Here is a 16,837-nt window from a genome sequence, read left to right as displayed (position 1 = left end):
CCTGCACAGCAGAACTGCGTCTGGTTTACTTTGAAATAACGGAGGTTTCACGGCAACTCCTGGAAGAACACACAAAAGCCATAGCAATTCATGGTAAACCGTCTACGCAGCTCACTACTGCCCCACATCTGCAGCGGGTGCAGCTTTATAGAACAGATTTTAGCCAATTTGTTGAAGTGATACAGTGCATCAATTTTTTGTTAATCATCATCCATCTCCGTGTACGGTTTATGACCTCTTCTATGTTAAATGCATCGGAAATATATCAGATGTAACCGCAGGGCTCGTCTCACTCTCTTTTATTTACTGGGTACTTAGTTGAGTGAAGTTAGTAAAACATATTCATCAAGTGAAAACTTCTTTTCGAAGGCAACTGGAGAGATTCCAAAATACCTACGACAATCCTGTAAATTACATTACTTCCCATCAAGAAATCATATCGTTTTCTCAGAATGATGTGCTGGCATTTAAGAAAATCAGGTTCTGTGATAATATTCCTATAGACTTTTTTTTTTTTTTTGCTGCAAAAATCCCCCCTAGTCCAAGGGATACGGGGGCCATTTGTGGGCCGGATGTGTATGATTAAGAGATTGCCTGTCAATTGAAGAATTGTATTTTTTACAGTTCCCAGCACAATCCCTCTCATTTATATGTAAAGCAGCCATTAGTCATAGTTGTGTTCCCTCACACTGCCTGATGCACAATCACATTTTACAGAGAATGAATCTTTCAGCGCAGCTGCTCTGTTATGAATAATCCGCATCGGCTCCTATAAATCACAAAAAAATCATACACCTCATTTTCTTGATTCTTATACTAAGTCATATATTTTACATGAGGATGAGCTAAATATTCATGAGGAGTTTTTTAAAAGAAATCTTTGCAGGCATTTGACTGTGTGTTTTATTTATTTCCAAATATTTCCATCTTTTTCAACACTTGGGCGCCAGATTCCTTTAAGCATTTACTGCGTTTTCCTTCTCGCGTATCAAGCGCCTATTGTCTTAATATTTAATTTATTTAACACTTATGAAAAATAATGCCTTTAATTCCAATAGGACTTGGGTTTTAGATCTGTTGGAGAAAACAGTTTTACATGCACATTGTATATTAAAATGGAATATATAGATGTGCATGTGCGGGAATTTATTGTACATGTGGAATAAGTGAGGTTTATGTCAACATCATTTGTAAGTTAAGGCTTATTTTCCCTGCATTCTGTCATGGAAACAAACCTATAAGTCACATGTGTGCCCGTGCTCAGCAATACTAGAAAGATATGGTTATTGTACGAGGCATGCCAGCGTTCAGGATTTTATCATAAAAGAAAATTGCTGCTCTAGAATGGAAGAGGATTCTGTTAAAGGAATAGATTATGGACTCACATATGAATACCTTAAGGAAGCACTGCTTCAATAATATTTATCCTCTTGCGCATTAGTAACATACTCAAACTCGCTGAATCTTACAGTGTCCTATGTGCCAACTGGATGTAAGTTTTTCTATATACTTCTATACTACACTGCTCAAAAAAAATAAAGGGAAAACTTAAACAACACAATGTAACTCCAAGTCAATCACACTTCGGTGAAATCACACTGTCCACTCAGGAAGCAACACTGATTGACAATCAATTTCACATGCTGTTGTGCAAATGGAACAGACAACAGGTAAAAATGTTGGCAATTAGCCACACACCCCAATAAAGGAGTGGTTCTGCAGGTAGTGACCACAGACCACTTCTCAGTTCCTATGCTTCCTGGCTGATGTTTTGGTCACTTTTGAATGCTGGCGGTGCTTTCACTCTAGTGGTAGCATGAGACAAAGTCTACAACCCACAAAAGTGGCTCTGGTAGTGAAGCTCATCCAGGATGGCATATCAATGCGAGCTGTGGCAAGAAGGTTTGCTGTGTCTGTCAGCGTAGTGTCCAGAGCATTGAGGCGCTACCAGGAGACAGGACAGGCCAGTACATCAGGAGACGTGGAGGAGATGCCACTTGGCTGTTTTCGGCTTCCTGGCCCCCTCTGCCAACAGTAAGCAGGGAGGAGGGGGTCAGGTGCCCTCAATGTTGAGGTCAGGGAGACAGAGGGGAGACCCATACCTATCTAACATTCATGACATATCCCATTTAGAATAGCTCTTTAACCCCTAGACACAGGGCATACTTGAACGCCCTGGTCGCCTGGTTCTAAATGGTGCATGAACTCCAGAGCCTGCAACCCCATGTGGAAACTGGTGCCTTGAAATTTAGGAAACAATGTTAGAGATTTTGACTAGCCTATATACAAGTTTTAGACAGTGACAAAGCAATAAATGCTTGAACATTTGTGCTCTAAAGTCTGCACAATTGTGGATGCACATATAGGCTATAATACAGACTGCAAGGCTGGATCAGTACAGAATAAATAATGTAATGTATTTGCAATACAGATCCATTGTACAGTATATGTGAACTGTGAATGTGAAAAGGTATTTGCGCCACCAATTCTACTTTGTAATGCCATCAGTCATTTTACCTAAAAGTCTACAGTGAAACAAAAAATAATAATTATTGTGTGACAAAATTGAAGTAAAAACACAATTTTGTAAGTTTTGGGGGCTTCCGTTTCTACGCAGTACATTTTTCGGTGAAAATGAAACCTTATCTTCATTCTGTAGGTTCATACGATTAAAATGATATCCTACTTGTATAGGTTTGACTTTGTTGTACTTCTAGAAAAAATCATAACAACATGCACGAAAATTAATACATTTAAAATTGTCATCTTCTGACCCTATAACTTTTTTATTTTACCATTTTTGTATTGATCGGACTTTTCGATCGCTTTTTATTCATTTTTTCATGATCTAAAAAGTTACCAAAAATACGCTATTTTGGACTTTGGATTTTTTTTTTGTGCGTACGCCATTGACCGTGCAGTTTAATTAAGGATATATTTTTATAGTTCGGACATTTACGCACGCTGCGATACCACATATGTTTATTTTTATTATGGTTACATATTTTTTATATGGAATTTGGGAAAAGAGGGGGTGATATAAACTTTTTTTTTTTTTTTTTTTTTTTTTTTTTTACACTTTTAGTCCCCTGAGGGGTCTTTTAGGAGGAATCATTAGATTCCTCATACAGTTCAATGTGGTTTCATTCAACCACATTGATCTGTGTGCTCTGCACTCGATTGATAAAGCCTGGTCCTGCCAGGCTTTATCATTCAGAGCGCAGGAGCCGCCGCAGCAGGAGATGAAAGCCCTCCGGCTACCTCGTACCCCCCCCCCCCCCCCCGTGATCGCCGATCCATCCCACTGGACCACCAGGGAGCGTTTAAACGTACCTTTAGATGCCGCTGTCAGCTTTGACAGCGGCGATCTAAAGGGTTAATAGCCAGCAGCAGCTATCACCTCATGTCGGCTATTTATAGGAATCAGCTGGGGGCTGCACGGTATGACGTGGGCTCGAGTCGGGAGCCCGCATCATACACCCCTTGCCAGCAACAACTTTAAGGGATGCTCCGGACTCCCTTGATAGTCAGCATGAGCTGACGAAACGTTGGGGGGGCGGATGGCTAGCATTTTATTTTAAATAGCGACCACAAAGCCAGCATATATACAAGTGTATGTCCACAGATAAAAGCTATATATTAAGAGTGGAGGTCTGACACACCAGTGGACACACAGAGTTAACCAGCTGAACACGGGTTGTGTTTTTAATACTCAAACACTTATTTGTTCTCTATTTGTTTCATTTTAAGTGATTTAATAAAACATTGAAGTTTTAAATAGGGGGGATTTCAAGTTTTAGGGTTAACCCCTTTGGGGGAGCATCCCTAAAAGTTGTTGCTTGCATTTTTTGCCCTGGAATCCCCGGGGGATTTGTTGTTTGAGATACACCACTTGCCGTCTCAGGACAAGCTGACTCGTCCTTTGTCAGCAACCGGTTAAAAGGTAGACATCTGCCTTTAATATTTTGAACTTTTTTCAACAATACAGTACATAACTGAAAAATTTAGATTCAGCTGACAATATGGAAGGAAGCAGCCCATGGCACTACCACAACGGATGTGGGATAAGATGTCTGATCCCGGGGGTCCCACTGCTGGGGATCCCAGCGATCTCGGCTGCGGCACCCCAGACATCCGGTGCATGGAGCGAACTTTGCTCCGTGCTGAATGACTAGCGATGCGGGGGTTTGGTGACATCATGGCCACGCCCTGCTCGTGACGTCACAGCCATGCCCCCTCAATGTAAGTCTTAGACTTGCATTGAGGGGGTGTGGTCGTGATGTCATGAGAGGTGCGTGGCCATGACGTCACCAGCTTCTGGCACTGCACCCAGGACCCCGGCAATCAGACATCTTATCCTATAACCTTTGGATAGGGCATAAGATATCTAGGGGCAGAGTACCCCTTTAATCTCCACTAGGTGGTTTGCTTATTAGTGTCTGATGGCAGCCACAATTTTGAGGTCACAAGGTTGGGAGCTCTACATGATAGAATAGACTATGCCCAGTCTATTGAGATCAATGGACCCAAAATATGGTGCACCATGGCATATATCGACCTCGGATAAAAAGGAGCACTTTAGGATTTTCTGCAGAGAAGCAAGCAGCCAAATGTGATGCTCTGAAGATATGTTCACAAATCAATGTTGTGATAGGAACCCTAAAACAAGGGTCACAATATTCTTTGTTTTGGTATTTCTGACTGATCAAAACAGGAGAGCATGGTACCTCCTACCACCAATTCCATTCACAGGAGTAAAGTGGTGTCACTCTCAGGCTACTTTATCTACAACCTATTGGGAGCGGGGATAACCTGATAATGGGAACTACTTTTTATCGGTCTCATAGCTGATGCAGTGGCTGCCACAATGGATTGTATAACCTTCATTGATGGCAAGATCAGAATAGAAGCAATATTTCTCAGATCAAATTACTTTTATATTTAATACAAAATGAGTGGTGCAAACCCTTTATGTTACACTGATACAATTCACTTAAATTGTATTTTGCCTTGGAACGCACTTGCCTGGTTTTGAGTGAATTATACTTGGATTACAGCACACTCTGGCAGGATCTGTAGCCCAGTGTGCCTGAATCCAGCCGAACCTGGCATCAGATGAGTGAGTAATGTCTGGTTCTGACAGTGACCGAGTTATGTCTTGATCTGGCGGAGTTAGAGTGATCAGCAGGATGCAGATAATTTCCTGTGAATTATGCATGGACCCACATGACTGAATTGTGCTTGGATGGGAAATTTACTTCCTAAATTATTATTATTCACAATGTGATGTGATAAGAGCTATGAATCTTACAATGATGTGTTGGTGGGCTGGTAAAATAGATTACACCTACATTCACACATTTCACAGAACTATATTAACATGACATTATTTTAGACTATGAAGGTCATTATTAAACAGGTTTAATGAACAAAACTATTTTTGAATACAAAGGTAAAGTAACACACATAATAGACAAATAAGTATACAGTATCTCACATAATTGAGTTCACCCCTCACATTCTTGCAAATATTTTAGTATTATTTAATAATATTATTTAACATTTTATATATAAGTAGTGAGTGCACAGCTTGTATAACAGTGTTTAAAGGAGTAGTCTAATGCATACTATTCCCACTCCGTTGTGCCGGGGCTGAAAAAACTATAGAAAACAAACTTTCACTCACCTTCCTGCATTACCCGGAGCACCGCTACAGCTGATCAGTCCTCCGGTCCGGTCACTGTCCGATATAAAAACTTTTTATATGTTGTACATCTAGGCAAAACAATAGTTTTTCTAATGCACTTTGTTAACATTTTGTTCAGATTTTATTAAAGAAAACTGCCTTTGAAAATCCCACCACTAGAGGTCACTATACCTCCTGGGACACTGATGAGTATCACAGCAGGATGTCCAAGGGTCATGGACACAAGATGGTTGATTGACAAGGCTGCAGGAGGAACACAGCCTACAGCAACACTGCTGTAACACAGAGTTTTACCAAGCATGTGCCTCCAGCTGTTGCAAAACTACAACTCCAAGCATGCCTGGACAGTCAAAGGATGTCTGGGCATGCTGGAAATAGAGGTTTTGCAAAACCTATTGGCACACAGCTGAAGGCAACACTGCTGTAAAAAGAGTTATCCAAAAACTGTACTTCCACCTATTCCAAAACTACAAGTCCCAGCATTACAGGACTGCACATTAAGGATGACACGCATGAATGACATAGGAATGCATAAGTTATACACTAACCAGTTTGTCTTTGGAAGAGTATGGGCATTATCCAATAATCTTTGTGTGTGTGTGTGTGTGTGTGTGTGTACAGCCTAAATCCAAAGAAGAAAGGATTACAGAGCAAGGCTGCCAGGCTCCCTCCCCTGAGCAGTGAGTCAACAGAGTGTGTGTGTGTGTGTGTGTGTGTGGGGGGGGGGGGGTTATCACAGTGCAGGCAAATGAGGCAAACGCCCCTTGCTTTGACAAGATGAAAAAGACATTGAGCAGCTGTAATATGCAATTTCTTTTAGTAAAATATGGGTATGGGATAGAGGCATAAAAATTAGTACATGATCAAGATTGGGGACTGAGTAACATATAACAGCTTTGTTTTTTTGTGGGATCTGACAGGTATGCTTTAATGAGGCAGGGTGAGCTGTTCTAGCCGACTCCCTTCTCTAGTGTTGGGGCACAATGACAAAGAGCTTCTAACAGGCAGAGCCATAGATATACCTAAGGTAAAACTGTAAGTGACCCTTCTTTTGTACAGATATTCACTCGCACTATAACCCAATTGGGTTTGGTGTGGGTGAAATACCTGTCAGATTATATTTAAGGGTTGGGTCACAGTGAGCAGATACGCAGCGTATTTGACACTGTGAGAAATCTGCTGATCAGCGGGAAATATGGAGCAGACACAAGGCTTTCCCCGCTATAGCCCTGTGCCTGCAATACGGTTCTGGAGCCGGCCCCGTGCACCGGCATAACTGTGACGTGCGGCCGGCTCCTGAACCTTATTGCAGACACAGGACTGTGGCGGGAAAGCCCAGTGTCTGCACCTAGCACATACACAGCGTATTTCCCGCTGCTCTACATATTTCTCGCAGCATCAAATACACTGCATAACCGTTCAGTGTGTGACCCTACCCAAAATGCGGCAACCGACGCTGCAGCTGTTTGGCCTGGTGCCCGCACGTTTTTATTGGCCGGGCCTCCACAGGGCCACAGTCATTGTACAGGGCAATGCTGCAGCAAAAGAGGACAGAACAAGCGCTAAAATGTTATTGTTTGTCATTTAAGAAATGACTTTTGACATGTAACAGATTCATGTAAAACGTTTTTATAAGTCAGGGTCTCAATGCTAAGACCACCATCAATCGAGAAGCAGTGGGGGGGAACCACACGTGGTAGTGCCACATGTGGCATTGTCTGAACTATTAACATATAATGTTTATGATCCTGTACAATGAACAGTGTAAATGTAAAAAAAAAAAAATTGCCAGAACTGATGATTTTTGGTCACATCATGTCAGTAAAAAACTTGTATTAACCCCTTAAACGACCACGGACGTAAATGTACGTCCTGGTTTGTCGGTACTTCGCGCACCAGGACGTACATTTACGTCCTGTGTATGACTGCGAGCATCGGAACGGTGCTCGCGTCATACACGGCAGGTCCCGGGGACCCACCGGTAATGGCCGCCATCGTGCGGATGTCTGCTATTAACCCCTCAGATGCTGTGATCAATACAGATCACGGTATCTGCGGCAGAGCGGTACTTTGAATGGATGATCGGATTGCCCGCAGCGCTGCCGCGGCGATCCGATCATCCAGCATGGCGGCCGGAGGTCCCCTCACCTGGCCGTCTCCCGGGGTCTTCTGCTCTGGTCAGAGATCGAGCAGACCAGAGGAGAAGATCACCGATAATACTGATTGGTGCTATGTCCTAAACTTAAAAAAAAAAATATCCAAAAATGAAGCTTTTTTTGTCACATTTTATAAAAAAAAAAAAAAAAAAATGATCTAAAAGTTTTATATATACAAATTTGGTATCGATAAAAAGTACAGATGACGGCACAAAAAATTAGCCCCATACCGCCCTATAAACGGAAAAATGAAAAAGTTATAGGTGGTCAAAATAGGGCGATTTTAGATTACTGATTTTGTACAAAAAGTTTTAGATTTTTTTTAAGCGGTACAAAAATATAAAAGTATATAGCCATGGGTATCATTTTAATCGTATTGACCCACCGAAAAAGAACACATGTCATCTTTACCATAAAGTGTACAGTGTGAAAACAAAACCCTCCAAAATGTGCAAAATTGTAGTTTTCATAAAAATTTCCTCCCTAAAAAATTTTTCGGGGGGATTCGCCGTACATCGTATGGTAAAATTAGAGGTTTCATTACAAAGTACAATTGGTCATGCAAAAAATAAGCCCTTATATGGGTCTGTAGATGGAAATATAAAAGAGTTATGGATTTTAGAAGGCAAGGAGGAAAAAACGAAAACACAAAAATAAAATTGGCCTAATCCTTAAGGTGAAAATGGGCTTGGTCCTTAAGGGGTTAAGTGGTTAAAAAATCTAATTAAAAGGTGTCATTGCAAAGTAGGATCGGTCCAGCAAAAAAAAAAAAAGCCCTCATATAGATGAAAAAATATGTTAGTTATGTCTCTTAAAAAGTAAGGAGGAAAAACAAAATATAAATTAAAATTCCGAAATGGGCTGTGGCTTTAAGGGGTTAATGACTGCTGAGCTGCCACAAAAAGACGTATTGGTTACCATTAAGATATTAATCTGTCTAAAACCAAAACTGTCTGGCGTTGCCCATAACAACCAATCACACTTCTTATCTTATCGAGCTCTGGTAAAGTGAAGGTTGAGCTGTGATTGGCTGTTATGGGCAAAAACCAAACAGTTTTAGTATCAGTGAAGAGAAGAGGAATGAAGGCTCTGGAACAGGCGCTGCTCGAATGAAGATGGTCCAAGAGGAGTTGAATGTAAAATTGGTGTTTATATTAAAATAATTAAAACATGATACATAAAAGCAATAACACGTTTCGGGATTAGCATATCCCTTCTTCAGATTGCAAGTGTGCAGATAGCAAGTAGCAGTATTCACACGTTTACATAAACAGACATGGCACCAAAGGGTAAGAGGGTTAGGGTCGTGTTGACCTCAGGTTTGTATTTTGCATGTACAGCAGTTTGTTACATTGTGTATATTCACAGAAAAAACATGTTGGCATCTGTATATTGAAATAAATTTTGTTTGTGAAGACAAAGGGAAATAAAAATGTTTTTATGTGAAAAAACAAACTCTGTGGTTTTATTTGATAAGGATGCTTGGAGCGCATCTGGACTCAAACTACCCAATACAAATTAGACATATACGAAAAACTAGTCACTACCAAACTACACAAATTAAACAGAGACAGAAACAATTACAAAACCAACAATATTAAATTCTGGGAAAAATCTGTCAACACTCGAGACAGATCCACAACTGAAAAGCCAACTCCTAGCCAGAAACCCAAAACCAATACCCAAACCCAGGCGCATTCACCTTCCACACTCTCAAACTACCAAACCACCCTCTTCTCAATCCTCCCAACCCCCATCTTCCCGTTCCCCACCTATCCCAGTCCCTGTCCTACCACGCTCCCCCCCACCAACCTCCTCCAATCCAAATTACATTTCTGTTAATCCTACAGGCGCTAACGACGATCTAGTCCAACTTCTATACAGCAGTAACAATAAACCCAATCTACCTTCTAGCAGATTTACTCATCAATCCTCATCTGATGATTCAACATTATCTCTCAATGATTCTCTTCTAACTAGTCACCCATCTACCAGCCTAATGTCCCCACAGGCTGCCAACAACTCCCAGAGCACCCATTTTTTTTTTTACACCCCTAACTGAAACCAGCCACAATTTTTGGGCAGATTCAAAAACCACAGATTCATCCCTGACACACAATATATCCTGTGAAAACCTGTCTTTTTAGGGCTTCCCCCGAACATGAACTACAACCCCCAGTCTGTATCGGGACTACTCCATCAATCAGAAACAGTACATCTAGCACCCCCAATGTTGTCCAAAAGAAAAGAAAGAGGAGGATGCAGAGTAGGGAAGAAACAAAGACAGAGAAACAAAACGAGTCATCTAATATCACCAACAAACAATCAGAACTAAATACAATACGCATCTTTAACCTCTCCAAACATGTCCTTACTGAAATCGAGGAAAGCGTGCTCAAAAAAGGACTTTCATTCTGCCCTTCCTCGAGATCCAAAAACTTTGATCTATTCCTAGATTTAAACAATTATATCAGGAAACTCACCTTGAAACGTCACTTCAATGTGACTACTAATAATGATACAAACCCCACCCCTGCTAAGAACGCTTATGCCACAATTTTGGATCCCGCCCCGATCCCCACGGGTTTAAAACTACCATTCACTTTCCACCCTACCCACCATAGAGGATCCTTCCTCGAAACATTCTCTGCCAGTGTATCTGCCGATTTCCAACAACTGTTAACAAGCACTACTAAAAACCACACTTCCAACTTATCCAGAAAACAACACAACCCCATCAAAACCCTTGCCAATGACAATTCCATCATAATCAAAGCAGTGGATAAAGGAGGGGGCATAGTTATTCTGGGCTGCAAAGACTACCTTTGGGAAGTAAACCACCTACTATCCGACAAGACATTCTATATCCAATTAACTTCCAATCCCACCTCCGCTTACTGCAAATAACTTAATGAACTTCTATCCAGTTTATATTCATCAGGCGTTTTAAGCAAAAAGGAACTGGATTTCATCACCATCAACGACCCCAACACCCCTCTGTTCTACTACCACCCCAAAATCCACAAAAACGACAAAACACCCCCAGGATGCCCAATAATCTCTGGCATCAATTCCCTTACTTTCAACCTATCACAGTACATTGATATACTACTTCAACAATATTTCACCAATACACCTGCTTACCTCCGCAACACTGCAGACTTCATAGACACCATTATCAACATCCCCTGGAAAGACAATTACATCTTCTTAACTATGGACATTACCTCATTGTATACAATCATCGACCACGAGCAAGGAATACACACTTTTCCTCATTTCCTCGACTCAGACCCTAACATGCCTGCTGCACAAAACATTTTTTTTAATCCTAGATAGTATCAGATTCATCCTCCACCATAACTATTTCTCCTCAACATTCGCATCTATAAACAGGAACGGGGCACGGCGATGGGCATGCCATTCGCACCCAGCCTAGCAAATCTTTTCATGTGCCACTTCGAAAACCTCCACATCTACTCTCATCCTATGTTCAAACACTGCATCATCTACAGAAGATTCATCAATGACATATTCATCATCTGGGACAATAATCTAACTAACCTCACCCAATTTGTAACCGATACCTGGAATCTTCAGTTCACACACACACACACACACACACAACATCTTTCCTAAAAACGCCGAATTCCTGGATGTAATTGTCTTTCATACCCCCAATGCCTCCATCAATACAAAAACCTACTTCAAACCTGTAGACAGTGACAGTTATTTAGATTACAGCAGTGCCCACTATAACAAATGGTTAAATAATATTCCATACGGACAGTACAAAGAAACAAAGAAATTGTACACAATCCTCTGACTACAGCTAACAAAGTGAAATTCTGACCAAAAGATTTAAGTCTAAAGGCTACCCCTCCTCCATTATTCAAAACAGTTTCCATAAAGCCAACCAACTGGATCAAAAAACTTGCCTACTTCCAAGCAAAAAAGAAGAAAAGAAACCTGCCGACTTTGCATGCACTTTCATCACTACATTCACAAGTGACCATAAAAATATAAAACGTATCATCAACAAACACTGTCAAATTTTACAACTAGATCCGTACCTAAAAGGACATCATCACCACAAACCCCAACATCACATTCAGAAAAAAAAAACAATCCCTTAAGAATATACTAGCTCCAAGCCGTTACAACCCCCCCCCCCCCAAAAAAAAAAAAAACAGATCTGCTATATTCTCCCTCCCCCTTTGGTAGGTAGCTACAGATGCACAATGCAAGATGCAAATGCTGCCCGTCAATAACCCACAGCACAAAAACCTTCAAGTCACACAACCAAAGAATCCTTTAACATCAAGATGTATATGAACTGTATCACCAATTATACTATCTACCTCCTCGAAAGTCCCGCACATTGCAATACGTGGGACGCACAATCCAGTCTCTGCGTTGTCTCCAAAACAAACATAGATCCAATGTGACCAACGGACTTGCGCTCCACAGCGTATCACGACACACAGCCATCACACACGAATGCAATTTCTCAGGATTCCGGATTACACCCATTGAACACATCTCAGAAGACACAAGTCATAGATTCTCTACCCTTAAAAACGTAAGAACTACTGGATCTTCCGGCTCCAAACCTTCCAACCTACATGTTTAAAAGAAGACATAGAACATGTAACTTAATCATAGTTCCCTTTACCCCACTGTACCCAAACCCTCTCCCCTTGCACTTTACATATGGGCCATCCTCTATGTATCCGCTGCACATATTGTCATCATCATGTACAGCTACATTTAAACCCTTAAGGACCAGGGGGTTTTCCGTTTTGGAACTTTCATTTTTTTCCTCCTTACCTTTAAAATATCATATAAATCAATTTTGCACCTTAAAATCCATATGATGGCTTATTCTACTTTGTAATGACATCAGTCATTTTACCCAAAAATCTACAACAAAAAGGAAAAAAAAAATCATTGTGCGACAAAATTGAAGAAAAAACAAAATTTTGTAACTTTTGGGGGCTTCCGTTTCTACGCAATAAATATTTCGTAAAAATTACACCCTCTCTTTATTTTTTAGGTCCATACATTTAAAATGATACCCTACTTATATAGGTTTGATTTTGTCATACTTCTGGAAAAAATCATAATTACATGCAGGAAAATATATACGTTTAAAATGGTCATCTTCTGACCCTTATAACTTTATTTTTCCGCGTACGGGGCAGTATGAGGGCTAATTTTTTGCACCATGAACTTAACTTTTTAGCGGTACCATTTTTGTATTAATCTGACTTTTTGATCGCTTTTTATTCATTCTTTCACGATATAAAAAGTGACCAAAAATACACAATTTTGGAATTTGAATTTTTTTTGCGCGTACGCCATTGACCGTGCGGTTTAATTAACAATATATTTTTATAAGTTGAACATTTCTGCACGCGGCGATACCGCATGTTTATTTACACTGTTTTTTTTTTTTTTTAACCTGTTTGGGACGGAGGGGGGGTACTTGTACGCCCTTGCCCACTCCCTTTCTAAAACACGGGTCGGGCTTGGCCTCTAACAACGTCCCGGCCCGTGGCTAATAGCGCGCAGCACTGATCGCTGTGCCGCGCGCTATTGCTATTAACCCTTTAGACACGCCAGATGAAGCAGATAATCTGTGAAACACGTTGTATGATGGGTGATTAAAGTGTATTCTACCCCACGAGTGTGTCCAGCGCCTGTTGATGTCCGCCGCTCCCCTGGAGGCTCCTTGGCTTTTGGTTAGCTAAGGGGGCTGTTCGGGATCCGGCATCCCGAACAGCTGTAGGACAGCAGGACGGTCCCCCTACCTTCCTCCTCGCTGTCCGATCACCGAATGACTGCTCAGTGCCTGAGATCCAGGCATGAGCAGTCAAGCGGCAGAATCATTGATCAATGTAAAAGATCAGTGTGTGCAGTGTTATAGCCCCCTATGGGAGTTATAACATTGCAATAAAAAAAGGTAATAAAGATCATTTAACCCCTTCCCTAATAAAAGTTTGAATCACCCCCATCAAAAAATTCGATCAATACAAAAATGGTACCACTAAAAACTTCAGATCACAGCGCAAAAAATAAAAGCTGCCCTACAGCTGTTCGGGATGCCGCGATTTCACTGTGGCAGTCCCAAACAGCCCACTGAGCTAGCCGGGGGTACTTTAGTTTCACTTTAGACGTGGTGATCAACTTAGAACGCTGTGTTTAAAGAGTAAATCGTGCACGGAACCGCAATTAGTGCCGCGCGCTATTAGCAACGGGTCTCGGCCCGCTACTACGAGGGGCCACGTCGTGGCCTCGCATTATAGAAAAAGGGAGAGAAGGAGCGCTCCATAGTGTAATATCGCCAATAATGCCAAACACCAAAAGTGATTGAGCGCTTACCATATAGCGTTGTGCAACAGCCAGCACAACATGGAGAAGGGTATATATTAATCGCCCACTGCTGCCATTCCACAAGTAACCAGAAAAACCACAATCCACCTCCAAAAATGGAACTTCAGGCGCTGAGGGACCAGATGAAAGTAAAGGCAAAGAGCTTTATTCCAAGCATGCAACGCATCAGGATGTTTGATGAAGCGCAGATGCGCGAAACGCGTCGCATGCTGGGAATAAAGCTCTTTGCCTTTACTTTCATCTGGTCCCTCAGCGCCTGAAGTTCCATTTTTGGAGGTGGATTGTGGTTTTTCGCGTTATAGAAAGGGAGTGGATTCAGGACGTACAGGTACGCCCTTGGTCCTTAACAGGTTAAGGACTGAGTGTTTTTCAACTTTAATCTTTTCCTCCTCACCTTGTAAAAATCATAACCCTTTCAATTTTGCATGTACAGATTCATATAATGGCTTATTTTTTGTGCCACCAATTCTACTTTGTAATGTAATTTTACCCAAAAATCTAAGGCGGAACCAAAAATAAAGTCATTGTTCGACAAAATTTAAGAAAAAAAAAAAACATTTTATAAATTTGGGGGCTTTTGTTTCTACGCAGTACATATTTCCATAAAAATGACACCTTATCTTTATTCTGTACGTCTATACGATTAAAATGATACCCTACTTATATAGGTTTGATTTGGTCTTCCTTCTGGAAAAAAATCATAACTACATGCACAAAAATTTATATGTTTTAAATTGTCCTATTATTACCCCTAAAAAGTTTTTATTTTGTTGCGTATGGGGCGGTATAATGGCTCATTTTTTGCACCGTGATCTGATGTGAAGTTTTTAGCGGTATCATTTTTATTTTGATCAGACTTTTTATTCATTTTTTCATTATATAAAATGTGACCAAAAATACGCTACTTTGGACTTTTTTTGTGCGTACGCCAATGACCGTGTGGATTAACTACATATTTTAATAGTTTGGACATTTACATACGCTGCAATACCACATGTTTATTTTTATTTACACTGTTTTTTTTTATGGGAAAAGGGGGGGGTGATTCAAACTTTTATTTTTTTTAAATGATCTTAACTTTTTTTTTTTTTGCAGTGTTTGTGGCTGAGAAAGACAACGAGATGCTCCTCCCCGTTGACTTCCTGTGAGAGTACAGCACCGAGGCCTACCTCAGAAGCATCCGACTGTACTATGAACTCCTATTTGAAGTCGGGTGTCACCAAAACCGGAGACCCGCATAGGGCTGACTTCAAAGCAGGTTAAGCCTGCTCTGCCTGTTCATTCCAACGCACCATTACCGACTTGCATCCCTTCAGGAGGTCTGTTAATGGCGCAGCTACTGTGGCGAAGTGGGGGATAAACCTCATCCCCAGAAATAACTTCACTTGTCGGGTAGTGACAGGTTGTGGCCAATTCCGAATGGCCTCTACTTTGTTTATCTGGGGATTGACAACCCCACGCCCAATGGCATACCCCAGGTATTTGGTCTCTTCCAACCCAATTGGATGTTTTTTGGGGTTAGCAGTTAACCCAGCTTTCCAGCGGGAGTCTACGTCTACAATGGCCTGCACTTTTGGTAGATGACTTTTCCAGTCTGTGCTCTGAATGACGATATCGTCTAGGTAGGCTGAAGCATACCGACGATGTGGCCGGAGCACAATGTCCATTAGCCTTTGGAACATAGCAGGAGCGCCATGTAGACCAAAGGGTAACAGCCTCCATTAAGGGCACCCGCCAGTACTCTTTTGTGAGGTCCAAAACAGAAGAGTAAATGGCTTGTCCCAGCTTCTCAATAAGCTCATCAACTCAGGGCATGGGATAAGCTTAAGTTTCCAGAAATCTTTACAGAACCGTACATACCGTCTGGTTTGGGTTTTAAGACTATCAGACTAGCCCACTCACTTTTTGATTTTTCGATGACATCTAATTTTAGCATTTGTGGCACTTCTTCCGAAATGGCTTGCCGCCACGACTCAGGTACCCGGTACGGTTTCAACCGTATTTTTAACTGGGGTTCAGTGACATTGTCATGGTGGATGACAGAAGTATGTCCAGGAAGGTCTGAGAACACATCAGTGTTCCAACTGACGAACTCCCTGGCCTCCCTGGAGTCTGTGCAGAGGAAAGGCTGTCAGCAATCTTTACTGTGGCAACTGCTTCCCTCGCACCAGACTGATGGAACGGGAGACACACCCCATAACAAACCTGGCCGGGGGCTGTCATCCACACCAGTCTCCCTAGCTTTCAAAGGTTTCAGCAGATTTACATGGTACACTTGCTCTGGCTTCCTTCGCCTGGGCTGGTGTAGTCTGTACGTCACTTCCCCTACCTTTTCGATCACTTCGTAGGGACCCTGCCACCTAGCCAGGAACTTACTATCGACCATTGGTACCAGAACCCGATCTCCCGGGTTAAAATTCCGAACCCGAGCCTGGCGATTATAAACTCTGCTCTAAGCTCGCTGAGCTGTCTCTATATGTTCCCTGATCAAGGGCAATACCATTTCCATTCGTTCCTGCAACTGAGTGACATACTCAATTACACTTTTGTGCGGTATGGGCTGTTGTATCCATGCTTC

General features: G+C 41.6%; 1 long non-coding RNA gene across 1 annotated transcript in view; it reads right to left on the bottom strand.

Annotated features, from left to right (window-relative positions):
- LOC130281838 (uncharacterized) overlaps positions 1–16,837 on the bottom strand; it is a 144,394-nt gene that overhangs the window by 118,132 nt on the left and 9,425 nt on the right. The window contains exon 2 of the long non-coding RNA XR_008846126.1: positions 5,687–5,740. This is a non-coding gene — a long non-coding RNA (uncharacterized LOC130281838). The remainder of the gene's footprint in view (positions 1–5,686; positions 5,741–16,837) is intronic.

Source organism: Hyla sarda, chromosome 7 (assembly GCF_029499605.1).
Source record: "Hyla sarda isolate aHylSar1 chromosome 7, aHylSar1.hap1, whole genome shotgun sequence".
Taxonomy (NCBI): Eukaryota; Metazoa; Chordata; class Amphibia; order Anura; family Hylidae; genus Hyla; species Hyla sarda.
This window is presented reverse-complemented; position numbering and strand designations above follow the sequence as displayed.